Source organism: Pristiophorus japonicus, chromosome 14 (assembly GCF_044704955.1).
Source record: "Pristiophorus japonicus isolate sPriJap1 chromosome 14, sPriJap1.hap1, whole genome shotgun sequence".
NCBI classification, from domain to species: Eukaryota; Metazoa; Chordata; class Chondrichthyes; family Pristiophoridae; genus Pristiophorus; species Pristiophorus japonicus.
In genome coordinates, this window is record NC_091990.1 from 120,825,842 (window position 1) to 120,853,768 (window position 27,927).

General features: G+C 47.5%; 1 protein-coding gene across 6 annotated transcripts in view; it reads left to right on the forward strand.

Moving 5' to 3' along the window:
• Positions 1–27,927, forward strand: part of LOC139280076 (uncharacterized) — a 161,031-nt gene that overhangs the window by 11,781 nt on the left and 121,323 nt on the right. For 5 of the 6 annotated variants that reach the window (XR_011596612.1, XR_011596613.1, XM_070899566.1 and 2 more), the window contains exon 2: positions 23,587–23,679. The exons of the other annotated variant lie outside the window; for it this stretch is intronic. The gene's annotated coding sequence lies outside the window, so the exon portion shown is untranslated. The remainder of the gene's footprint in view (positions 1–23,586; positions 23,680–27,927) is intronic. 6 annotated transcript variants of the gene reach the window in all.

The window sequence follows — 27,927 nt, forward strand, 5'->3', positions numbered from 1 at the left end:
AATTTCCTAATTCTAGGGGCATAGAGGAGGCCGGTTAGCCCCTCAAGATGCTCTGCCGTTCAATTAGATCATGGCTGATCTGTATCTCAACTCCATTTACTGTCATCATCATCATAGGCAGTCCCTTGAAATCGAGGAAGACTTGCTTCCACTCTAAATGTGAGTTCTCAGGCGACAGTACAGTCCAATATGGGAATTCTCTGTCACAGGTGGAGCAGATAGTGGTTGAAGGAAAGGGTGGGTGGGTAGTCTGGTTTTCTGCACGCTCCTTCCGCTGTCTGCCTTTGGTTTCTGCATGCTCTCGGCGACGAGACTCGAAGTACTCCACGCCCTCCCGGATGCACTTCCTCTACTTTGGGCGGTCTTGGCCAGGGATTCCCACGTACCAGTGGGGATGTTGCACTTTATCAAGGAGGCTTTGAAGCTGTCCTTGAAACATTTCCTCTGCCCACCTGGGGCTCGCTTGCCGTGTAGAAGTTCCGAATAGAGCGCTTGCTTAGGGAGTCTCGTGTTGGGCATGTGGACGCTGTGGCCCGCCCAACGGAACTGGTCAAGTGTGGTCAGTGCTTTGATGCTGTGGATGTTGGCCTGAGCGAGAACACTGGAGTTGGTGCGTCTATCCTCCCAGTGGATTTGCAGGATCTTGCAGAGGCATTGTTGGTGGTATTTCTCCAGCGCTTTGAGGTGTCTACTGTATATGGTCCGTGTCTCTGAGCCATATAGGAGGGCAGGTATTACTGTAGACCATAAGCTTGGTGCCAGATTTGAGGTCCTGGACTTCAAACGCTCTCTTCCTCAGGAAGGCTGCGCTGGCACACTGGAGGCGGTGTTGGACCTCGTCGTCGATGTCTGCCCTTGCTGATAGTAGGCTCCCGAGATGCGCACAATGGCTGTGGCCACCCTGACCTCTCCTCCTAACATGAAGTAGACCTCTGGCCATCCCAATGCCTGCCCTCAGTCAGGAGCTAATACCTGGGAGAGGGAAGCATTACCTCAAATCTCTCACCCCCCCCCCCTCTCCATGACTCGGATCTCTCACCATCTCTCCGAAGAGTGCTGCTCAGCGCCGAGCTTATGGCTCCTTCCACTGTAGGCAACTAGGCCCATACAGTATACCATTTGCTGTACCTCCTCCTTGGCTCCTTATCCATCGATACCCTTACCTATCAGAAATCTATTGAACTCAGTCTATAAAGTTCCAATTGTTCCCCAGCAGCTGCAGCCTTTTTTTTTTAAATACTTGCATTTATATAGCATCTTTCACAACCTCAGGACGTCCCAATGCACTTTACAGCCAATGAAGTACTTCTGAAGTGTAGTCACTTTCATAATGTCGGAAACATGGAAGTCAACTTGCACAGTAAGGTTCCACAAATAGCAATGTGATAATGACCAAATAATCTGTGTTTTTCCTGATGTTGATTGAGGATACCAGGGATAACTTTCTTGCTCTTCATTGAAGTAGTGGCTTGAGGAAACAGACGGGGCCTCGGGTTAACGTCTCATCTGATAGATGGTACCTCCGACAGTGCAGCACTCACTCAGTACTGCATTTGAGTCTCAGCCTAGATTTTTATGCTCAGGTCTCTGGAGTGGGACTTGAATCCACAAATTCCTGACTCAGAGGCGAGAGTGCTGTCCACTGAGCCACGTCCAGATTTTGATTACCCTTTTACTATCCGTTGTGTGAAAAAATGTTTCCTGATTTTACTCTTGAATGGCCTGCCTCTAAAGAAAGACTTGTATTTATATAGCGCCTTTAACAACCACCGGACGTCCCAAAGCGCTTTACAGCCAATTAAGTACTTTTAATTTTGAAGTATAGTCACTGTTGGAAATGCAGCAGCCAATTTGTGCACAGCAGGCTCTCAATTAAAGATGGTGACCCTCCCTACCCCCTTGTTCTTAATTCTTGGAATAAGTTGAAAAGGAATGTTATATAGATGTTAGTAGTAATTTAACTGCCCCAAAATTGATCCCAAACCTTTATGAGATACTTTTCTCTGATTTCATGTTTATTCAATAGTTTACATTCAGATATATCTTTAAAAGCTATTCGGCAATCATGTATAGCATTGCTCTGCACATCTATTCTGTAATTTGTTTCATGTCGTTTTTGGAATTGGCACTTGTGTTTTGGAGCCATAATGAAAATGACCTATTGCTCAAACCTGACATTCTTTAAAGTGTCTGCATTGCGCGTTCTATATTGTTTCGCAAAATGTGAATTGTCTGCGTCACCGGAGGGAGAAGGCACTTCTGCTTTTCAATACAAACCCATCCAGCTCCACGTGGATAGACTGGAATGAAGGTCAAGTGTGTTGACAAAGTAAGCAACATTTTATAGAATGCATCCTGTGCTGCTTCCAAGGTACAAAGCGAAATCCAAATAATTAATGGAATGTTGGCCTTTATCTTGAGAGGGCTGGAATACAAAGGGGTGGAAGTTGTTTTTCAGCTGTACAAAGCCTTGTTCAGTCGCTCATCTGGAGTAACTGCATTCAGTTCTGGCCACCACACCCAAGGAAGGATATATTGGCCTTGGAGGGGGTGCAGTGCAGATTCACCAGAGTGATACTGGGGCTTAAAGGGTTAAATTATGAGGCCATATGGCATAAACTTGTATTCCCTCACGTATGGAGGGTTGAGGGGTTATCTGACCAAGGTGCTTGAAATGTTAAATGGATTCGACAAGGTAGACACACAGAAACCATTTCCTCTCAAACAAGGGGACATCATTTAAAATTGGAGACACTTTTCACACACAGAGTAGTCGGAATCTGAAATTCTCTGCCCCAAGAGACTGCGGATGCTGGGGGATAATTGGAACTTTCAAGACTGAGATCGATGGATTTTCTTAGGTATGGGTATCAAGGGATATGGAGCTAAGGTGGGCAAATGCAGTGGGCATACAAATCAGCCGTCATCTAAATGATTGGCGGAATAGGCTCGAGGGACTGAATAGCCTAGGTTCCTACATTAGTATTTTTCTTATCCAAAAAATAAATATTGCTTGATTTAGTTCTGGGAAATGAAGTGAGGCAAATACCTGATGTGACTTTCAGAGCACAATTGTGAAATAGCAAGCATCACATAATTAGCTTCAATGTAAAATTGGGAAAGAATCATATGGAGTCAAATATAGGGGTGCTGGCCAGGTACGAAGGAGGCAAAGTTCAGCGAGATATGTAGGGATAAGGCCCAAATTAACTGGACAGCAAGGTTAACAAACAGATCAGCAATGGGAAATCCAAAAGTATGAGATGGGAATGGAACAAAATAGATTCCAATACGGAAACGAGGGAGTGTACCAAAGGATAAAGCTCTGTGGATAAATATAGGTTGAGGGGCCGAAATTGCGTCTGCGCCCAGAGCAGAGGTCCCACCCCGGAAGCAAAATTGGGCTCACCGCCCCCGACAGGAAGTGGAGCGCAGTGTGCTCCACTTCCTCTCGGGGCCGGCTCGGGGGCGCAACCCGGGCGAAGGTCAGAGCGCGCTTCGCATAGCGCTGACTTGTTCCAAGGGCCTCCCCTTCCGTAAAAGGGGAGGGACGCTGCAAGCTCTGCAGGGCTTTTTGATGCACCTCCACTGGGACACCGGGGATGCGGGGGTGAAGTGGCTGCAGCCTTGCACCAAAACGGAGTGCCGGGCTGTACGATCGCAGCACAGACCTCGTGAAAATGGACTCCGAGGCCGGACCGGTAAGTCGAAGGGCGGCGCAAAATGGCGGCACGTGCTTCCCCTTCAAGTTTTGCCCCGCAAGCAAAGCGTGGCCTGCTTCGTGACCCGCCGGCCTGGGGCTGACATCACCAAGGGCAGCCTCACGGGAGACTGCCCAATTTCTGCCGTGGGCTGAAAGGGGGTTGCTGCGCACGACGATGACCTCATTGCCGGAGGCGCAGAGGTCGGGACGTGATCAGCGGGGGTGCCACATTACCGGTTTTGGACTTCCGCTAACTCCCACACAATTTCCCGGGAACCGGTAGCGCCCCGCCTCGGGCGAAATCACAGAGGCGCTAACGGGAGACGCACAGCAGGAGAATTTTTCCCCCACTAAAAAAAGAAAGACTTGCATTTATATAGCGCCTTTCACATCCTCAGGATGTCCCAAAACACTTTACAGCCAATGAAGTATTTTGAAGTGCAGTCACTGTTGTAATGTAGGAAATGCAGCAGCCAATTTGCGGACAGCAATATCCCACAAACAGCAATGTGATAATGACCAGATAATCTGTTTTTAGTGATGTTGATTGAGAGATAAATATTGCCCAGGACACTGATGATAACTGCCTTTTTTCGAAATAGTGCCATGGGATCTTTTACATCCATCTGAGAGAGCAGACAGGGCCTCAGTCACATCTGAATGACAGCACCTCCGACAGTGCAGCATTCCCTCAACACTGCACTGGAGTGTCAGCCTCAATTATTGTGTCATGTCTCTGGATTGGGACTTGAACCCACAACTTCTGACTCAGAGGCAAGAGTGCTACCCACTGAGTCACAGCTGACACAGTTAGAACTAAACCAAAACTTAAAAAGGAGACATGTGATAAAATTAATGTTAACTATGCTGAAGTAAATCATAAAGAACATAGGGCCCGAAATTCATCGACATACCGCCCGCCACTGCCCGCTATCCGCTCGCTTATTGCCCAAAATGCAAGTTTGATCAAAAAACACATACATACCACCGACATACCGCTCGGCGGAAAATTCATCATTGAACGGTATGCACACTGCCCACCGTGCAGAACCACCCGCATACCGCCCAAAAAGTGCAAGAAGTTTCATGACAAAACACCGACATACCACCGTCCTGGAAAAGGTGGTTTTACTTGATCTTAAGTGGGCGGGAATGGGTGGTATTGCTCGGAGCTGCCATTTTGAAATCGGGAAAAGCAGCACCTCAGTATTTCTGAGGTGAACAGTGACTTTACAGTGCGATTCACAGTGGAAATGGTATTTTTATTGGTACTGAGTACATTATTAAGATAGAAGGCATTTCAGTTAATATTTTTTTCATTGAAAAATCATTTGAGTTTCTGGAGATTTAAAAAGGATGCGGCCTGTACTATCTCAGCCTGTATTGCTGACTACCTGTCTAATGCAGGATCCAGATGGGAGAAGGTTTATTGAGCAGAGCTATCAGGGTAATGGAGGAGGTCGCAGACTGATGAGGAGGAGGAGGCTTTACCCCCAAAGGATTTTCAGGGAGAAGTGCTCAAACTCGGACCTGACCAATTGTTCGAAGGCTGCGCATCCAAAAAGAGGTGATCAATGAGATTTTCCAGCTGATTAAGGCAGACCTGCAGCTCAATACCACCAACATTTCTGCACTCTCTGTCGAGATGAAGGTGACAGCGGCACTTTCCTTTTATGCATGTGGCTCTTTTCAGGCATCAGCTAGGGACATATACTGTATTTCTCAGCATGCTACTCATCACTGCATTCGGCAGGTAACCGAAGCAGTGTATGCACGCTGGATGGAATTTATAAACTTCCCAATGACCAGGGAGGCACAGAGTGAGAGGGCTTTGGGATTTGCCTACATTGCCAGCTTCCCCAAGGTGCAGGGTGCTATTGACTGTACCCATATTGCCTTGCGAGCACCATTACAGGAGGCAGAGGTGTACCGAAACCGTAAGGGATTCCACTCCCTCAACGTGCAGATCGTCTGCGACCACACGCAGCGCATAATGGCAGTGAATGCCTACTTTCCAGGGAGCATCCATGATGCGCACATCTTGTGTGAGAGCTCTGTGTCTGACCTGTTGAAGTCTGAGCCACAAGGTAAATGCTGGATGCTGGGGGACAAAGAATACGGCCTCACCACCTGGCTCTTGACCACCCTGCGGAACCCTCAGACAGACGGCAAGTAATGATATAATAAGAGCCATATAGCCACACGTAATATTATTGAAAAGACAATTGGAGTGCTGAAGCAGCGCTTTCGATGCTTGGACCACGCTGGAGGCAGGCTGCAATACCACCCTGAGCAGGTTGCTCAGTTCACAGTGGTGTGCTGCATGTTGCATCATGTAGCAGTCATGCGGGGACAGGAATTGCCACAGGGGACTGCGGGACCACCTGAGGAGAGAGTGCAGGAGATGGAGGAGGAAGAAGTGGAAAATGAGGGGGAGGAGGAGCTTCCAGATGAGCCCATGGCACCACCTCCCCCACCCACCGTCCCACCAACACCACAGTGGAGAGCTCGCGGAACGTGTGCCACTAAAATTGTTATGTCAGCAACTCGTAAATGAACGCTTTGCTTGAATGTGGAGAGCTGCGTTTTGGGACCCTGATGTTGCCGTAAAAGTTTGAGACTGTACAAGAGTGCTTAAATTCAATTGAAACGTTTATGTAAAAATGTAAAATATATGCAAAAATTGTAAAACTTTGTAAAACTTATAACTATAACTTTGAACAACTTTAACAACTTGAAATAAACTTTTAAAAATCAAATTTCAACTATTTTAAATGAACAATGAACACTTGAATACAACAAAGCACCCTTTACTGTCCTCGACCGCGTACTCCACCACCCTTGGGACTCAACCCCCGCCCCCCCCCACCTTTCTTACTCCCGTTCTTCTCTTTCCCACTGCCCCTGAGCCCGGACCTCCCCGTGGTGGTACCAAGCTGGCATGCAGCACCGCACCCCGAGTGCTGTTGCTGTTGTTGGGGCTCAGACATTGCAGTTACAATGAACGGGGCCTCAGGAGAAGCTCATGATCCGGAAGGCACGGTGTCAGGGCTGGAAGCTGCTGGCAGCTCCCCACCCTCAGATGCCGTCGACCCGACTACTATGGCACGGGGGTATTCCACGCCATGTCCCGATCCCGTCGATTGCTGCAAGGCATCGACGGAGTCGGAGGTTCTCTCCATCGCGGTGATCAGATGCGACATATCCTCCGACTATCGTTCTGATAGTGCCGCGATGTTTGTGGCTATCATAGCCATGGCCTTGCGCAGCTCTCGACCTATGTCGACGCTGGCCTGTGACAGATGCACCATGTCCTGGTACGTGTCTATCTGTCATGCAGCAACCGACCTTTTCTGAACCAACCTCCGTCGCTGTGGCAAAGGCGCTGCAACACTGGGGGTGTGTTGCTGCGCACCGCTTGGTCCCGCAGAATCAGAGGAGGCATGGGGGAATCCCATGAATATAGACTCGGTGGTGGAGGATGTTCCAGCTGGCCCAGATGTGACTGTTATCTCCTCCTCCGTCTCCACCTCACCTCCACCTCCACTGGAACCAGGATCAGCTGCTCTTTCTCTTCCTCTTCCTCTTCCTCTTCATCATCTCCAGCAGGGGTGAAGTCGGGAGAGGGCTGGGTGATGCCAGAGATGGAGGCAGTGGGTCTGTTGTCTGGTCTCTCTGCGGAGGTCTGGTCTGAATCCTCCGAGTCTGGAATTACAAAACAACATTTAAAAATGCTTGGGAGGGGTCAGGGTTACATGAGTACACGAGTACAGTGACGTAGTGCAGTCTTACTTAAATGTCCACCACTGCTGCATTACTATCGCAGTCAGACAATACTTTTTGATGTACATATGCATTGCGTTACATGCCCCCACCATTGCAGTACATCACATGAGCCCAACATTACAGTGCAATAAACTTACATTGCATTACATGAGGCCAAGATTACAGTTACAGTTACATGACATGACATTGCAGGACCACAGCACAGACTGGGGATTGTATTGCACTGACCATCCTGTGTGGGTGGGTCAGCTCCAATGCCGGTGGTGGCACGGTTGCTATCCCCGACCAGCGACAGGGCACGGATCTCAATCTCCGTCAATGGTTCTTGCGTTGGGGTTCCTGCCCCGTACGCCACTGATCCGCTGCTATTGCAGGTGTCTTCTTCTGCAGAAAATGAAGTAAATGAAAGTGAAAATCTTCAATCCATTTAACATCGCAGGCACCTAGGTTCACACACAGACACATCAAAACATTGCGTTGATTCTCTTGTCATTGCCTGAAAGCACAAATACATCAGCATAACCTTGGGATAAATAACATCATCTATATGACACTCAATCTACATTTACATGGTACATGGCACATGGGGGGTGCATAAATAAAATCATTACTTACTCTTGCTACCCTCACCAGGTCGATCCATCTCTTACGACGCCTTTCCCCAGTGTGTACCATAGTACGTGTGGAGGACACAGCCTCCCTGATGTCATCCCATATTCTGTTCGGGGGGTGGGGGGGGGGATTTCCATGCCGTGCCTTTGTTAAGTCGGAGTATCTCTCCATTATATTCTCCAGCAGGGCAGGTAGCTCCGTCTCATCGAAGGCGGTCGCCCTCAACCTCCCGTCCTTCTCGATGTTCCTGCGCTTCAACTTCTTTTTCAGCCTTTCCATTATATTTATATTTATGATATTTATTATATGACTTTTGATTTATAAAATATGTATTATTATTGCTGATATTGTACAATTATTATTTGTTATTCATATTTTTTGACTCTGGAATCTATGATTAAACAACTAACCCTCGAATACCTTGCTGCTCTTTCTCACTCTCTCTCCCGTGACTTCAACTCTCTGCGCATGCACTGACCCCTGACCCCTGACCTCCTGAAATCTCAGGGGAAAAAGCATCTGTGGAAAAAAAAAAAGCAAAAAAAAAAAATTTGCGCTCTGTCCATCGACAAGAAAGTCGATCTTAATCGACTATAATGCTGCATACCACTCGCTGTACACCGCTCGCGGACCGCTCACATACCACCGGAAAAAAATTCCACCCAACTAGCGCTCTTGGGTCTCGGCGGCATTCCAGCGGTTTTAAATGACGCACCGCCGGAATACCGCCGAGAAATGGGCGGATCTTACGTCCTGACGAATTTCGGGCCCATAGAAAGTGTAATTTGGAGGTAAAAATAGAAATTAGAAGGAATGAAAGGGATTTAAAAAAAATTCATTCTTGGGAAGTGGGAGTCGTTGATAAGGCCAGTATTTATTGCCCATCCATAGTTGCCCTTGAGAAATTGGTGGTGAGGCTTCTTGAACCGCTGAAGTCTGTGGTGAAGGTACTCCCACAATGCCAAATTAGCCAGAAATAGCAACGAACCCGGGGACTGGGAGAAATTTAGAACTCAGCAGAGGAGGACGAAGGGTTTGATTAGGGCAGGGAAAATAGAGTACGAGAGGAAGCTTGCAGGGAACATTAAAATGGACTGCAAAAGCTTCTATAGATATGTAAAGAGAAAAAAGTTAGTAAAGACAAACATAGGTCCCCTGCAGTCCGAATCAGGGGAAGTCATAACTGGGAACAAAGAAATGGCAGACCAATTGAACAAGTACTTTGGTTCGGTATTCACTAAGGAGGACACAAACAACCTTCCAGATACAAAAGGGGTCAGAGGGTCTAGTAAGAAGGAGGAACTGAGGGAAATCCTTATTAGTCGGGAAATTGTGTTGGGGAAATTGATGGGATTGAAGGCCGATAAATCCCCAGGGCCTGATGGTCTGCATGCCAGAGTACTTAAGGAGGTGGCCTTGGAAATAGCGGATGCATTGACAGTCATTTTCCAACATTCCATAGACTCTGGATCAGTTCCTATGGAGTGGAGGGTAGCCAATGTAACCCCACTTTTTAAAAAAGGAGGGAGAGAGAAAACAGGGAATTCTAGACCGGTCAGCCTGACATCGATAGTGGGTGAAATGATGGAATCAATTATTAAGGATGTCATAGCAGCGCATTTGGAAAGAGGTGACATGATAGGTCCAAGTCAGCATAGATTTGTGAAAGGGAAATCATGCTTGACAAATCTTCTGGAATTTTTTGAGGATGTTTCCAGTTGAGTGGACAAGAGAGCACCAGTTGATGTGGTGTATTTGGACTTTCAGAAGGCTTTCGACAAGGTCCCACACAAGAGATTAATGTGCAAAGTTAAAACACATGGGATTGAGGGTAGTGTGCTGACGTGGATTGAGAATTGGTTGGCAGACAGGAAGCAAAGAGTAGGAGTAAATGCGTACTTTTCAGAATGGCAGGCAGTGACTAGTGGGGTACCGCAAGGTTCTGTGCTGGGGCCCCAGCTGTTTACATTGTACATTAATGATTTAGACGAGGGGATTAAATGTAGTATCTCCAAATTTGCAGATGACACTAAGTGTGAGCTGCGAGGAGGATGCTATGAGGCTGCAGAGTGACTTGGATCGGTTAGGTGAGTGGGCAATGCATGGCAGATGAAGTATAATGCAGATAAATGTGAGGTTATCCACTTTGGTGGTAAAAACAGAGAAACAGACTATTATCTGAATGGTGACAGATTCGGAAAAGGGGAGGTGCAATGAGACCTGGGTGTCATGGTACATCAGTCATTGAAGGTTGGCATGCAGGTACAGCAGGTGGTTAAAAAAGCAAATGGCATGTTGGCCTTCATGGCGAGGGGATTTGAGTACAGGGGCAGGGAGGTGTTACTACAGTTGTACAGGGCCTTGGTGAGGCCACACCTGGAGTATTGTGTACAGTTTTGGTCTCCTAACTTGAGGAAGGACGTTCTTGCTATAAAGGGAGTGCAGCAAAGGTTCACCAGACTGATTCCCGGGATGGCGGGACTAACTTATGAAGAAAGACTGGATCAACTGGGCTTGTATTCACTGGAGTTCAGACGAATGAGAGGGGATCTCATAGAAACGTTTAAAATTCTGACGGGTTTAGACAGGGTAGATGCAGAAAGAATATTCCCAATGTTGGGAAAGTCCAGAACCAGGGGTCACAGTCTAAGGATAAGGGGTAAGCCATTTAGGATCGAGATGAGGAGAAACTTCTTCACCCAGAGAGTGGTGAATCTGTGGAATTCTCTACCACAGAAAGTTGTTGAGGCCAATTCACTAAATATATTCAAGAAGGAGTTAGATGTAGTCCTTACTACTAGGGGGATCAAGGGGTATGGCGAGAAAGCAGGAATGAGGTACTAAAGTTGCATGTTCAGCCATGAACTCATTGAATGGTGGTGCAGGCTCGAAGGGCAGAATGGCCTACTCCTGCACCTATTTTCTATGTTTCTATGTTTCTATGCTTCTGGGGAGGGGGATCGAGGATTGTGACCCAGCGACGATGAAGGGACGGTGATATATTTCCAAGTTAGGATGGTGTGTGACTTGGAGGGGAACCTGGAGGTGGTGCTGCTCCTATGCGCCTGCTGCCCTTGTTTTTCTAGGTGGTAGAACAGGAAAACACTCATCAAGGACACCAAGGCAGTCAGGGCCCACTGGAAGGAGAACTTCAAAGATCTTCTCAATCGAGACTCTGCCTTTGACTCGAGCATTCTCGACTCCATCCCGCAGCATGCTACCTGCCACCACCTCTGTTGTGTTCAGAATAAATCCACAGGACTGTATTGTAAGCTCAAACTGTAGTGACCTTGGTCTCTTTATTCAGACTCCAGAGTGGAGAAGCAGCATGGTGAATCACCGTTTATACCTGCTTGCCCCAGGGTGCACAGGTGACCGTTAGGTCTCCTACAGGTGTGCCCCCTAGTGGCAAGTCTTATATATTGGTGAGATTTACATACATACATAACGACACTCTCCCCCAAAGTCTTATGTACAAGTTATTTGCAAGTTGAGGCAATCTGGTGCCCTGCGTCCTCAAGTCGATCGCCTGAGTTGAAGTCCTGACGTGGTGGGTTCATCCTCTTGGTTGACGGTGAGGTCGATTGTGTTGGTGGGTCGCTGGGGGCCAGGTCCTTTCACAGTCGTTCCTGGTTATCTGTAGATCGCAGTTTGGTCTAGTCCAAATGCTTTCTGCGTTTGCCCAGTACATGGTTTCACAATCAAATGCTCCATTTTCATCACACACACTCCATTCCCCCCCCCTTTGGCTAATACAGTGCTAGCGGCCCATCTGGGGCCCTGAACATGGTCTACATCATTTATTCTGATGTCGCATGGAGGAATCGTGCGATCATAATACATTCTCTGCTGATACGGAAGGCTCGGTTCTGAGTGATTCTGTCTGGTGACTGCTTAGCACCCGGGATAGCTGAGTCTGTAGGGAGTCTACCATGACACATGTGTTGCTTGGCTTTGTGATTTGGGCTGCCCACTCCGGACTATTGTCGCTGACCCTAAGGTCTGGCAAGCCCAGGATGGCCGATACGGCCTTGAGACTTTCAGTAGTGGCGGGAGGCCTTGTGGTCCCCGTGGATCCTGGGCCATGGTATGGAGGCCCCGGACCACTGATTGTGTGTAGCCTCCCTGCCTTTCTTTGCAACGTTGCAGGGTTGCCCCATAGGGGGCAATCAGGTGGGATGAGCCTTTTGTCTTTGCGACGAATAAGCTGCAACATCCCGTCTAGCGGTTCACCGTTGGCAGGCGGTAACGTGGGATCCTGGTTGGTCCAGGTCCTAAGCTGCGGGGCCGTTATGGTTGACCCCTTGCTTTCTAGCACTTCCACAACAATGAGCAGGTCTGCAGGCTATGCCATTTCCACCCCGCTGGTGGGCAACGGTAGCCGACTGAGGACATTAACGTTGTTCTCAGTGCCTGGCCCATGGTGGATCATGTTGCAGTGCACAGACAGTGTTAGACATTCTCGAAACAACGCATCGATTATGGTGCCTTTGCTCTCCCAAAACTGTAAGATGGGCAGCTTGTCTGACTCGAGCAAATATTGGGACACACTTTGGTATGTCTCTTTTGTCCCATGAACCCAAGCTACAGCCTTGATTAACTTATTGGATACATATACAACTGGTTGGGGTTCGCCCGCTACTTTGGCTTGCTGTACAACATGCCCGACCCTGTGTGATAACACATCACTTGTTACAAGTACTTTGTCAGATACAAAAAAGACCGGTTGGTGTTCGCCTGCTACTTTGGCTTGTTGTAAGATCCCCCCGACCCGGCCACGAAAGAACGCTCACATGGGTTACATAGTGCAAACAACTTATTGGAACGTAGTGGGTTCCTGGCCTTCTCAGCGGCCGTCCCTTTACCTTTGCCCCAAACCCAGTCATCTTCTTTACTGGACAACACATGCCTCTGTTCCGTTGCAGCGACATCCTGTGATCTGGATGCTTTCTCGTCCTGTGGTCTGGACGCACTCTCGTCCATGTCTGTGATGCCGACTGCCATGATCTTCCTCCCCAGCGATTTTACCTCTGGTGTCGGGAAGACGCATTTGGATCATTTTGGCTGGAGTCCCACTCTGCATGGTCGACCTGGAGCCTCTTCCATCATCGCGAAGAGGTCGTCGGCTTTGGGTGGTGGTTACCGCGTCTGTACCGCTGCTCAGTTGATCTTTACCTCCTCGTGCTCGTGATGAGCGGCCTGTGCCTCGGGGATCTGCAAATGGATCCGCCCTTTGATGCCTGGTTCAGCTGAAGGTGGGGCTTTGCTCAGCCTTTGAGCAGGGGAGACGTCGTTCGCTGGAGAAGGTACGCAGAGGTCTTCCCTGTTCCATCGAATCTTCTCCATCCACCTTATACCAAGCAGTGTTGGCTCATCACCTGAAACAATCCACAGTGGTAAATCGTGCACCGCTCCCTCATGAGATACTCTTATGTCCGCACTACCAATAACTGGTATCAGTTCCTTGGTGTAGGTGCACAGCTTTGCCTGAATCGGGATCAGCTTGGATCGCTATGCTTCGTCGCTCCACAACCTCTCGAATGCCTTCTGGCTCATAACTGATTGACTCAGACCCCGTGTCTAGTTCCATGGAGACTGGGGTGCCGTTGAGTTCAACTTTTAACATTATCGGAGGTCTTTTGGTGATGAAGGTGTGTATCCCATATACTTCCTCTTCATCCTCAGGTTCAGTTGCCTCTCCTGCTTGTTCAGCGTGATCCTCGCTGGATCAGTCGTCCTCTCCTGACTCTGCCACGTGATGAGTCACAGGTCGTTTGCACATTCGCTGGAGGTGTCATTGTTCCACAGCCCTTGCACACATAGGGCTTGAATCGACACTGATGAGCTCTATGACTGCCACCGCAGCGCCAACATGGTGCTAATGAATACGCATTCACGCCGCACGGCGGACTCTGAGTCACTCTAGGCCTAGGTCTGGCCTCTGCTGTTGTGTGGGCCCTGCCCTGTACAGTTTTGCCTGCTGAAAACATTATTTTATGCATAGTACTTGCCGATGAGCTTCGATTCTGTGAAGATATCTGTTTCTTGTTATCGCTCCTGGACGTGAAAGCTTGGGCTATCGTGATAGCCTTGCTCAGATCCAGGGATTCAGCAGACAGCAGTTTGCGAAGGATGACCTTGTGGCCGATTCCAAGCACAAAAAAGTCCCGCAACATTTCCCCCAAGGATCCTGCAAATTCGCACTGCCCCGCAAGGCGTCTTAGGTCGGCAACAAAACTCGCCACGTTTTGGCCCTCTGAGCGATGGTGCGTGTAAAAGTGATACCTGGCCATTAAGATGCTCTCCTTCGGCTTGAGGTGTTCCTAAACCAGGGTACACAGCTCTGTGTAAGACTTGTCCATTGATTTGACCGGTGCCAGCAGATTTTTGAGGAGGCCATATATCGAAGACCCACATACGGTGAGGAGAATCGCCCTGCACTTGATCACCAACTCAGCCTTGTCCAATTCATTGGCCACGAAGTACTGGATGAAGCGTTCAATGAAGGCTTCCCAATCATCACCCTCAACAAATCTCTCAAGAATACCAACGGCAGCCATTACCACATGAAAGTTCGTAATCTCGTCGCCAATTTGTTGTGTTCAGAATAAATCCACAGGACTACATTGTAAGCTCAAACTGTTGTGACCTTGGTCTCTTTATTCAGACTCCAGAGTGGAGAAGCAGCATGATGAATCACTTTTTATACCTGCTTGCCCCAGGGTGCACAGTTGATCCTTAGGTCTCCCACAGGTGTGCACCCTAGTGGCAAGTCTTACATATTGATGAGGTTTACATACATACATAACAACCTCAGTAAAACCCTAACACTGCATGAGGTAGAATAAGCCATAAGACAGCTTAAAAACAACAAGGCTATGGGAGCGGATTGAATCTCTGCTGAGGCACTGAAGTATGGCGAAGAGGCACTATTGGTGCAAATACATGACCTCATCTCTCTCTGGAGGGAGGAGAGCATGCCGGGAGATCTCAGAGATGCAATGACCATCTTTAAAAAAGGGGACAAGTCCGATTGCGGCAACTACAGACGAATCTCCCTGTTATCAGCCACTGGGAAAGTCGTCGCAAGAGTCCTCCTCAACCGTCTTTTCCCTGTTGCCGAAGAGCTCCCCCCGGAGTCGCAGTATGGATTTCGTCCCCTACAGGGCACAACGGACATGATTTTTGCAGCACGACAGCTACAGGAAAAATGCAGGGAACAGCATCAGCCCTTATACATGGCCTTCTTCAACCTTGCAAAGGCCTTTACACTGTCAACCATGAGGGACCATGGAGCGTCCTCCTCCATTTCAGGTGCCCCCAAACGTTCGTCACCATCCTCCGTCTGCTCCACGACAACAAGCAGGCTGTGATCCTTACCAACGGATCCATTACGGACCCAATCCACATCCGGACCGGGGTCAAACAGGGCTGCGTCATTGCCCCAACCCTCTTCTCAATCTTCCTCACTGCCATGCTCCACTTCACAGTCAAGAAGCTCCCCATTGGAGTGGAACTAAACTATAGAACCAGGGGGAACCTGTTCAACCTTCGCCGTCTCCAGGCCAGGTCCAAGACCACCCTAACCTCTGTCGTCGAGCTGCAGTAAGTGGACAGCGTCTGCGTCTGTGCACATACAGAGGCTGAACTCCAGGACATAGTCGACGTATTTACTGAGGCATATGAAAGCATGGGCCTTACACTAAACATCCATAAGACAAAGGTCCTCCACCAGCCTGTCCTCGCCGCAAAGCACTGCCCCCCCAGTCATCAAGATCCACGGCACGGCCCTTGAAAACGTGGACCATTTCCCATACCTTGGGAGCCTCTTTATCAACAAGAGCAGACATTGACGACGAGATTCAACACCGCCTCCAGTGTGCCAGTGCAGCCTTTGGCCACCTGAGGAAAAGAGTGTTTGAAGACTGCCACCAAGCTCATGGTCTACAGGGCTGTAGTAATACCTGCCCTCCTGTATGGCTCAGAACATGGGCCATGTACAGCAGACACCTCAAGTTGCTGGATGACTCTGCAAGATCCTACAAATCCCCTGGGAGGACAGACGCACCAACATCAGCGTCCTCGACCAGGCCAACATCCCCAGCATTGAAGCACTGACCACACTCGATCAGCTCCGCTGGGCAGGCCACATTGTTCGCATGCCAGGCACGAGACTCCCAAAGCAAGCGCTTTACTTAGAACTCCTTCACGGCAAATGAGCCAAAGTTGGCCAGAGGAAACGTTACAAGGACACCCTCAAAGCCTCCCTGATAAAGTGCAACATCCCCACTGACACCTGGGAGACCCTGGCCAAAGACCGCCCTAAGTGGAAGAAGTGCATCCGGGAGAGTGCTAGGCACCTCGAGTCTCATCGCCGAGAGCATGCAGAAAACAAGCGCAGGCAGCGGAAAGAGCGTGCGGCAAACCAGTCCCACCCACCCCTTCCCTCAACGACTATCTGTCACACCTGTGACAGAGACTGTGGCTCTCGTATTGGATTGTTCAGCCACCTAAGAACTCATTTTAAGAGTGGAAGCAAGTCTTCTTCGATTCTGAGGGACTGCCTATGATGATCGAGGTGCTAGAGGTCGTGGGTTCGGGAGGTGCTGCTAAAGGAGCCGACGATAAAAGAATGGCAGATTATATCGAAATAAATTGTGAAGGCTATTATAAGCAAATAAAAATAAAAAATATAGTTGGAAAGAAGCTAAGATCACTCGAGGATGAAGGGGAAATCTAATTGTGGAGAATGATGGTATGATGGAGGTAGTAAAGAAATATTTTGTCAGGTTTTGCAAATAAAGAAAGGAAGAACTTGCATTTATACAGCGCCTTTCACAATCTCAGGACTTCCCAAAACCCTTTACAGTCAATTAAATACTTTTGTAGTGTAGTCACGGTTGTAATGTGGGAAACGCAGCAGCCAATTTGCGCACAGCAAACTCACACAAACAGCAATTTGATAATAACCAGATAATCTGTTTTAGTGATGTTGAATCAATATTGGTCAGGGCACCGGGGATAACTCCCCTGCTCTTCTTCGAAATAATGCCATGGGATCTTTTATGTCCACCTCAGAGAGTGGACTAGGTTTAATGTCTCAACCAAAAGATGGCACCTCCGATGGTGCAGCGCTCCCTCAGCATTGCACTGCAGTGTCAGTCTAGATTAATGTGCTTAAATTTCTAGAGTGGGAGTTTGAACCTATGACCTTCTGACTCAGAAGCAACAGTGCTACCAATGAGCCACGGCTGATGGAAGTGAGCATGACAGTGTGCTCGAGAAGAAGAATCGGAACGGGTTATGAAACAAATAGCAAAACTCAAAGTGAATAAGTAAGTGGACCCTGATGGCATGCGCCTAGACTATTGATAGCAATCAGAGAGGAGATAAAAGAAGCTCTGCACAGTTTTGCAATGCTCCTTAGTTGTGTAAATTATGCCAGAAGACTGGAGACTAGCCAGGTAATACCTCTGTTCAACCAGCGAGAGAGAAGAATAAAGCAAGTAACGGTGGACCAGATGGTCTAACGTCAGTAGTGGGCAAACTCTTCCACAATTCAAGGTAAAATTAGCAGCAACATTTAGAAAGGCATCTGTTAATTAAAGACAGCCGGCATGGATTTCTTAAAGGCTAATCACGTTGGACAAGTAATAGATTTTTTTTTTGAAGAAGGGACTGATTCTATAGATAAAGGGAGTAGAGTTGATGAAATGTACATGGATTTTCAGAAGGTGTTCGATAAATTGCATCACAAGCTATCTGTTCGGTAAATTCAGGCATGTGTTACACGAAGAAGTGTTGCAGTGCGGATAGAAAGCAGGTTGGTGAACAGGAAGCAATGAGAAAGAAAGAAATACTTGCCTTTCACAACCACCAGACGTCTCAAAGCACTTTACAGCCAATGAAGTACTTTTGGAGTGTAGTCACGGTTGTAATGTAGGAAACGCGGCAGCCAATTTGCGCACAAGCAAGCTCCCACAAACAGCAATATGATAATGACCAGATAATCTGTTTTTGTTATGTTGATTGAGAGATAAATATTGGCCTAGGATATTGGGGATATCTCCCTTGCTCTTCTTTGAAATAGTGCCACGGGATCTTTTGCATCTACCTGAGAGGGCAGATGTGGCCTCGGTTTAACGTCCCATCTGAAAGACAGCACCTCCGACAGCGCAGCTACTTCCTCAGCACCGCACTGCAGCGTCAGCCTGGATTTTTGCGCTCAAGTCCTTGGAGTGGGGCTTGAACTCACAACCTTCTGACTCAGAGGCGAGTGTGCTACCCACTGAGCCACAGCTGACACTGAGTTAGAGTAAATAGGTGTTGCTCCAATCGGAGAAGGGTCGGGGAAGTGATCTAACCCCAGCGTTAGTGCTGGATCCACTTGTGTTCACAGTATTGGGAACAACAATCTTGAAATTTGCGGAAGACACAAAAGTAAGGGGGAAATAACAACACAAAGACAGATTACTGGAATAGATAGAGAGATGACAGATACAATATAACATGGAAAATTATGAGGAAAACAAGGAATGGGAGTATATACTCAAGTGAAAGATTTGGATGAACAGAACAACCCATGGATTCAGATGCAATGCTCCCTGAAAGTGCAAGTGCAGGTAGATAAAACCATAGAAATGGCCAACAACATTTCTGATATAGAGGCACTGGTAAAGGTGCAAGAAAGATTTACAAGAATTACACCAGAACTGAGAAGCGAAGACTGAGGGGTGATCTGATAGATATTTTTAAAATTATGAAGTGGTTTGCTAGGGTAGCTGTAGAGGAGATGTTTCCACTTGTGAGAGAGAGCAGAACTAGCAGTCATAAATCTAAGATAGTCACTAATAAATCCAGTTTGGAATTCAGAAGAAACTTCTTTACCCAGAGAGTGGTTAGAATGTGGAACTCACGACCATATAGGGTAGTTGAGGCAAATAGTATAGATGCACTTCAGGGAAAGCTAGATAAACACATGAGGCAGAAAGGAATAGAAGGATTTGCTGATAGGGTTAGATGAAATAGAGTGGGAGAAGACTCGTGTGGAGCACAAACACCGACATAGACCACAAATACAAAAGCAAAATATTGCGATACTGGAATCTGAAATAAAAACAGAAAACGCTGGAAATCCCAACGGGTCAGGCAGCATCCCTGGAGAGAAACAGAGTTAACGTTTCAGGTCAGTGGCCCTTCGTCAGAACATTCAGACGAAGTGTTACAGACCCGAAACATTGACTCCCCCCGACTGCTCTGCTGCTGCCGATCTGTGGTAAGCGCATCATCATTGATCTCCCCTTTAAGTGAAGGGGAGAGTCATGGTGACGCGGCACCATGGTGACATCATCGCGGCGGCCATTCTGCACCGCCCCCGACCTCCGGTCCTCAAGTGTTGCCACCGCCGCCATTAAGAGCGACTTCTGGATCCAAGTAAAAAAACAACAAAGAGCGCTCCGTTTTGGGCGGGGGGCAATTTCAGCCCCTTTGGGTTTTATAAGTAAGAAGGGGGAGGATAAGAATAAAGAAGTAATAAGTTTACACAGGGCTTTTTTCAACCATCTTTGATATAGGGGCCTGAAGTTGTGATGGAGCCACTGATTCTAGCCCCACCTCCAATTCTCGGCCTGGAGACAATCCTCATCCTCAGGTTAGCCTTGGCTGAGGCCTGACTCCAACAGACCTTGACCAGGACCAAACCTCAGCCTGACACTGTGTCCTAACCTTCAGTCCCCACCTCTGATGCATTCATTTAAGAACTGACCACTTGCAACCCAGAGAGAACGTGAGAACTAGTGGTTGGGGGTTCGGACTCCAACAGTGTGAAGTCCTTCTGCGTCATCTAGGGTGACCATTCCCTAAGCTATGGAACTCCCTCCCTAAACCTCTCCACTTCCCCACCTCGCTCTCTTCCTTTGAGACGTTCTTTAAAACCTACCTCTTTGACCAAACTGTGCTAACAAGCCTGAAATCCCGGTTCTGGGCTCCTCACTGGCGCTCACCTGAAAATAAGAAAAAAGATCTGCACCGATCTTTTGCTGTTGCACTCTCCAGCGATTCCGGTCGGAGACCTTTTCTTCCGGAGGGAGAAGCTGGAGTCACTTGGCACTGGACAGCCAATGAAGGTACAGTATTCTCATTGTTAATAACGGGAACTCCGTAAGTCCGAGCTCCCGTTATTATCAATGATAAACACACCCCACCCCAAACACAACATAAAAAATTAAAAAAACACATCACATATTTAACATTAATTGAAATTTAAGTTAATGAAATGTTTTAGAAAAAAAATATATTTTTTGGATTTTAAAAAAAAAGTGTTTTAATTAGGGTTTAAAATAAACTTACCTTAGTGGACAGGGTTTTTAACATAAAAATGTGTTTTAAAATTTTATATTTATGTTTTAAAACTCTTGTGCGCCTGCTTTTACCAGGCGTAAGAGTTTTAAGGACATTGGCAGGGCAAGAGATGGGCATATAGCTCAATCTCTCCCGCGCGAATGTCCTTCTCCCAGAAATGCTGAATATCTGTCAAGCTAAAACTTGACAGATTGGAAAAGCCAGTTTTTGGCGCTTGCGCATTGCGTGCCAAAACCGACTTTTGCGGGGTCTCACCCGAGTCCGTACATCTTCGGTACGGACCCTGGGAGGCTGGAACTTTAGCCCCAATATCTCCTTACGCACTCGGTGTTGTATCTTCATTGGTCGTGCTCCAGTGAAGGGCCTTGGGATGTTTTACTGCATTAAAGGCGCTATATAATGCAAGTTGTTGCTGTCCTTTTTTAAAGGCCTGTGTTGTCTAGAAGGAACTAAAAAATGCACCAGTAATCTGTGCCAACGTCAGACAGATGAGACAGAGCACCGATATAAGACTTGGTAATTCAGTCCAAATGCGGCGTAATTTGATGGGTAAGGCCTGACAGAAGAACCGAGCATTAAAGTTTTGCTTATAAGCGAAATGCGGCAGGAGACGCAAGTGGGCCAGGTAGAATACTGATAGAATGAACCTTAGGTTATCTTTATCTGCGGGTTCTTAGAAATAAATACTGTGGTGTAGATAAGGGAAAATCTCCCAGCTTGCTCGCGGGGTTTATTCTGTTCTGAGACACGGTGAGCTCTAAAATCTTAACCTGAAAACCACTTGGTCATTGAAGACAAATAGGCCAAAGGAGATAAGGGATCGAAAGGTTACAAATCACTTGCAATCAACTGCACCAAACATGAATCTGCCATGACTCGATTGCTTCGAGAGGTTTATCGTGATAGCCAGGGCTGCATTTAGTTTTTGTCTAAGTTATCTCTGTTGACCATCAACCAGATGCAAAGAAAAAAAGTTTGGGTCGATATAGTTATGGAATGTTAAAAGAAAGAGGTAAAAAGTAGATCAATATTCTGCTTGGTGTCTGTGGGATCTGGATTACACTGATGATATGATACGAGAATTATTTATAGAAAAGAACAGGCAATGTAGCAAGATGAGGTCATTATATTCATCTCAGGATCTCCACAGCAAAAAAAAAGACAAACAGCTTGAGAACTGCAGCTGATGCAGTAAAGATTGAGAATGTTATAAAATTCTCACCCTGGGACCTAAAGACAGTAATACATCAAAGGAGTTGATCCCCTGCATATCAATGACACCGTATGATTTGAGTCATTTGGAAAGTCTCTTGAAGCAGCGAGGAATCTATTATCTGTAAATATGAAGAAATAACAAGTATCAAAGTATACAAGTATAACAAGTGTAGGTGTTATCATTCTAGATGCGAAAGACATGGCCAAAAACCAAAATAGAAAAGAGACAGGTGAATGGCTTCTACGTGAAATGCTTAGGTAAAATTCTATAAGTGAAATGGAGTGATTAAATAACAAATGGTGGCACCTGGGACCTATTCCAATTTTGGCTGGTAATTTACATACTTCATAGAAGCCAATTGTGCTCGTTGCCCTGCCATTTCAATGGTTCTCCATATGTCGAGTTCCTGACCTTGGCCCTGCCACTGGGAGTAACCAGGTCGAGGCTGTGTCCTTCCTCACACGGAGAAGATACTTTGGGACAAGAAAGCCGAGAATAATCGTGTACATCTTCTGGCCACTGACTGAGGAGTGACATTGCCAGAAGCCTGGGAGTAATTCGTTAGCTTACCTTCACCTTCCTCGAGAGAATGGTACATGGCACCGGTGGGCCTAATACAGGAGAAAGCAATTACAAAATAAGGATAAGAGAAAGCAGACACAAATACTATAGCAATAATTTTTCTTGTTGTTTATTATTATTATGACCCTTAATTTTTAGGTTGTAAAAATAACTTTGTTGTGGAGATCTCAGCAGGTCAGGCAGCATAAGAACATAAGAACATAAGAATTAGGAACAGGAGTAGGCCATCTAGCCCCTCGAGCCTGCTCCGCCATTCAACAAAATCATGGCTGATCTGGCTGTGGACTCAGCTCCACTTACCCTCCCGCTCCCCATAACCCTTAATTCCCTTATTGGTTAAAAATCTATCTGTGATTTGAATACATTCAATGAGCTAGCCTCAACTGCTTCCTTGGGCAGAGAATTGCACAGATTCACAACCCTCTGGGAGAAGAAATTCCTTCTCAACTCGGTTTTAAATTGGCTCCCCCGTATTTTGAGGCTGTGCCCCCTAGTTCTAGTCTCCCCAACCAGTGGAAACAACTTCTCTGCCACTATCTTGTCTATCCCTTTCATTATTTTAAATGATTCTATAAGATCTCCCCTCATCTTTCTGAGCTCCAACGAGTAAAGACCCAGTCTACTCAATCTATCATCATAAGGTAACCCCCTCATCTCTGGAATCAGCCTAGTGAATCGTCTCTGTACCCCCTCCAAAGCTAGTATATCCTTCCTTAAGTAAGGTGACCAAAACTGCGCGCAGTACTCCAGGTGTGGCCTCACCAATACCCTGTACAGTTGCAGCAGGACCTCCCTGCTTTTGTACTCCATCCCTCTCGCAATGAAGGCCAACATTCCATTCGCCTTCCTGATTACCTGCTGCACCTGCAAACTAACTTTTTAGGATTCATGCACAAGGACCCCCAGGTCCCTCTGCACCGCAGCATGTTGTAATTTTTAGGTTGTAAAAATAACTTTGTTGTGGAGATCTCAGCAGGTCAGGCAGCATCTGTGGAGAGAAAGCAGGGTTAATGTTTCGGGTCGACTCGAAACGTTAACTCTGTTTCTCTTTCCACAGATGCTGCCTGACCTGCTGAGATTTCCAACATTTTCTGCTTTTATTCCAGATTCCAGCATCCACTGTATTTTGCTTTTGTATTTGTTGTGGAGATATTGTGCTATGCGGATTGGGTTAGATGACGTAGGGTGGGAGAAGGAGCATAAACACCAGCAAATACCAGTTGGGCCAAATGGACTGTTTCTGAACTGTAACATTCTATGTCATTATTAGTACTTATTTAGACTTGACTTCAAATCATTTTTCATTTGATTTTCCCTGATTTTTCAGCCGTTTTCAAGGAACCTGTAACCAACTATCTTTCTCTGAAACCGGAAGATTGTAACTGACGAACTGATGGGATTGAAGCCAAAAAGATTCCAGGTACCGACAGTTTCCACCTGAAGGTGTTAAAAGAACTAGACGAGGAAATTGGAATGTTTTAAGTTGGAATGTGCCACAGCCTGGTGGATTTGAGCACAATACCAGAGGATTGGAAGATAGCAAGTATTATACTAAAATGGAGAAAAGTGCACACCAAGTGACAACAGTGCAATGAAGTTAATGCCTATAGGGGGAAAGGTTGCTCGAATTCATCATTAGAGACAGAGTAAGTGAGCACTTGAAACAGTATCAGCAGAGTGAAGAAAGTCAACACGGCTTTGTGAAAGGTACTCAGGTCTAACTAACTTAATAGAGGCCTTCGATGGAGTTGCTGAGGCATGAGGCAGAGGAGGATCAATGGATTTTCAGGAAGTATTTAATAGTGCTCCTCAGAGGAGATTAATAGCCAATTTTTGTGGCATGAATAAGAAACTGTTTGGGAGGTAGGAGACAGAGGGGCCGATTTTCATCAAGACCTCCGCCCGCCCAAGTGCCGCCGATGGTTGCCAAGGTACTGGACAGTACTTTCGGCGGGATATTCATCGCCGAGGTCCCTCGAAGGTCGGTGGTCGGCAAATGGACGACGTATGCCGCCAATCTGGGCGGCGCGGGCGGGAGGTCTCATTCTCGGCGGCAGAGGTGCTTACCGCACAAGTGTCATCGAGGAGGGAGTCAGGCCCACGGAGGGTCGAAGACCTGAAAAAAAAATGCAGCAGCAAAAAATTAAAAAACTGTGTGAAGACCTCCAGGGGACCCCATGCAGGTAAGTTGGTGTGGAAATTGTTTAAAAAAGTTCACTTACCTTTTTTTCAGGTTCTTCATACTCACCGTTGGCGACAGACCAGCCTCCTTGTAGCACCACCCCCGTTCTGCCTCTGACTGCCCGCCGACTCCTGCCCGCAGGAATCTGGGAGCTCGGCGGATGGGAGGTCACTGGAGCCACTCGACCATCCGCTGACGTCAGCGGGCGGTTCCTGGCGGTTCTCCCCTCCAGCCCGCTCCAGGTCAGCCTGAAAGTGGCACTGGGCGGATCAAGAAGAGCAATGGTGGTGGCAGTGGGCGGTGAGGTGATGAATTTCGGCCCCACCGAGTGGAGATAAGTGTGCCTTGGACTGGTGGGCATCGCTATCTTTTCACTCTATCTAAATCAGTTTGAGAATAGAAGGGAGTGCATCCAAGTTTGTAGATGATATTAAGCTAGGATGTATAGAGAATTGTGAAAAAGAGAGGAAACATTTGCAAAAGGACAGGGATGGATTAAGCGAATGTGTTAAACAGTGATAGGTTCGCAGTCAGCTTCGGCTCCCCCCTCTCCCCCGATTCCCGCCCCGAATAAAGATTTTCCCTTGTGTGACTAGGTGGCAAGGTTTCCATTGACATCCTTTGGATCAGATCAATGCTTTAACAAGGTGAGTCGAAAAAACAACTCTGAAAATGAGCTGAGGTTTGAAATGGATCAGAAATTCAGGCTCAGCCAGACTTTTCATAACATTAGAAATGTCAACTGAATCTGCATTTATATTTCATTTCTTTTTCCTCTAGAGACATCTCCTGTGGCTGAATATTTGCTTTGGATTTAGTATCAGCTCATTCTAATTGGTCTGTCTGACGCCAGCTAAAATGATGCAAGTACCTCGGTATTATTAATTCAGACTTAGTCTATCGGGAGTTTCACACTGCCGCCTGTCAGTTGAGATATCTGGAACTGGAATTTTTTTGCACACAGGAATTGCTAGATGAAAAAAGGCCAAGGTCCATCTCGTTCACCTTCTGCCATCCTGGTCATCACACGGTGCAACGCTAATGGAGTTGTTGACTGATCACAGCAATCAGTCTCTAGCAATGAGTGTACAACAGACCCAGACATAAGGCGAGGAAATCCCCCAGTGGTGGAGAGCTTTGGGAGCCATAGGTCACCTTTTTCCTCCCAAGTAACGCTATAATAGTTCCTGCTTCTACAGGGACAGCAAAGCCTGCGGGAAGGTTGCATAAAGATCACTGCTGTCTTCTGAGTCAAGAGGAATAGAAAGCTTCACAAAAAAAAGATTTAATGATGTCTCCAGGCCAACTAAGGAGAAACTAGCAACAAAAAAGTTGGCTATTAATTGTATTGGGGAGGGAGGCGGAGAGGAGCGCTACCACTAACTTCAAACAAGTCAGCTCTCCTGAGGAACCGATTGCCTAGATGTTGACTCTAATGGGGTAGCAAGTACCTAAAGAACAGGGTGAGAACGAAGGAAAGAATATGTATCTAATGATTCTAGTCTTATGGTCGCATCTCCAATCAAAACAAATCATGGCTGTTAAAATTCAGCCATTTCTTCAAACAATATTATTCTATGCATAAAATTCTTATTAGTGTACAAGAAATGGTAACAATGCTGGCTGCTTTTGGCTGTGTAATACAAGTTCCTTAGCGCAAGAATTATCTACTGCTCACAGCCTTACAACCCTCCGAGATCTTTACAGTCCTCCAATTTTGGCCTTTTGAGCATCCTCCATTTTAATTACTCCACCATGGGCAGCCGTGCCTTCAGCTGCTAAGGTCCGAACCTCTGGAATTCCCTTCCTAAACCTCTCCGCCTCTCTACCTCTCTCTCCCTCCTCCTTTAAGAAGCTCCTTAAGACCTACTTGTTTGGCCAAGCTTTTGCACACCTGTCCTATTGGCCCAGCAATCCCAGCCTCCCCGGGTCTGTATTGAGTTGGAGCAGCGCGAGTCCGGGGTTGGTGAGGCCTATAAAAGGCCCAGCGGGAGAGTGAGGCGGCGGCAGTTGGAGCAGCGCGAGTCCGGGGTTGGTGAGGCCTATAAAAGGTCCAGCGGGAGAGTGAGGCGGCGGCAGTTGGAGCAGCGCGAGTCCGGGGTTGGTGAGGCCTATAAAAGGCCCAGCGGGAGAGTGAGGCGGCGGCAGTTGGAGCAGCGCGAGTCCGGGGTTGGTGAGGCCTATAAAAGGCCCAGCGGGAGAGTGAGGCGGCGGCAGTTGGAGCAGCGCGAGTCCGGGGTTGGTGAGGCCTATAAAATGCCCAGCGGGAGAGTGAGGCGACGGCAGTTGGAGCAGCGCGAGTCCGGGGTTGGTGAGGCGAGCTTGTGCAGCTACAGGGAGAAGGCAAAAAAGAAGTAGAAAGAAACAGAAGGGTGACGTCACAGCCAAGGGGGTGGGTGATTGGCTGGTGATTGGTGAGTAGTTTATCTTTTTTCTCTTCTATAACAGTGAGTAAACTTTAGCATTGTTGTTGCCTATCTAAGGGTTAAGACATGACAGGACAGCTCGGTCACGTGTTATGCTCCTCCTGTACCATGTGGGAACTCAGGGACGACTCCAATGTTCCTGACGACTACGTGTGCGGGAAGTGTATCCGCCTCCAGCTCCTGACGGACCGCGTTGCGGAGTTGGAGCTGAGGGTGGATTCACTCTGGAGCATCCACGATGCTGAGAATGACGTGAGTAGCACGTGTAGCGAGTTGGTCTTACTTCAGGTGAAGGGTCCACAGCCATATAGGGAATGGAAGACCAGCAGGAAGAGTAGTGCAAGGGGGGTGGTGCAGGGGTCCCCTGTGGTCATCCCCCTGCAAAACAGATAAACTGTTTTGAGTGCTGTTGGGGGGGATGACTCATCAGGGGAGGGCAGCAGCAGCCAGGTTCATAGCACTGTGGCTGGCTCTGTTGCACAGGAGGGCGGGAAAAAGAGTGGGAGAGCGATAGTGATAGGGGATTCAATTGTAAGGGGAATAGATTGGCGTTTCTGCGGCCGCAACCGAGACTCCAGGATGGTATGTTGCCTCCCTGGTGCAAGAGTCAAGGATGTCTCGGAGCGGGTGCAGGACATTCTGAAAAGGGAGGGAGAACAGCCAGTTGTCGTGGTGCACTTTGGTACCAACGACATAGGTAAATAAAGGGATGAGGTCCTACGAAACGATTTTAAGGAGCTAGGAGCTAAATTAAAAAGTAGGACCTCAAAAGTAGTAATCTCAGGATTGCTACCAGTGCCACGTGCTAGTCAGAGTAAGAATCGCAGGATAGCGCAGATGAATACGTGGCTTGAACAGTGGTGCAGCAGGGAGAGATTCAAATTCCTGGGGCATTGGAACCGGTTCTGGGGGAGGTGGGACCAGTACAAACCGGACGGTCTGCACCTGGGCAGGACCGGAACCAATGTCCTAGGGGGAGTGTTTGCTAGTGCTGTTGGGGAGGAGTTAAACTAATATGGCAGGGGGATGGGAACCAATGCAGGGAGACAGAGGGAAACAA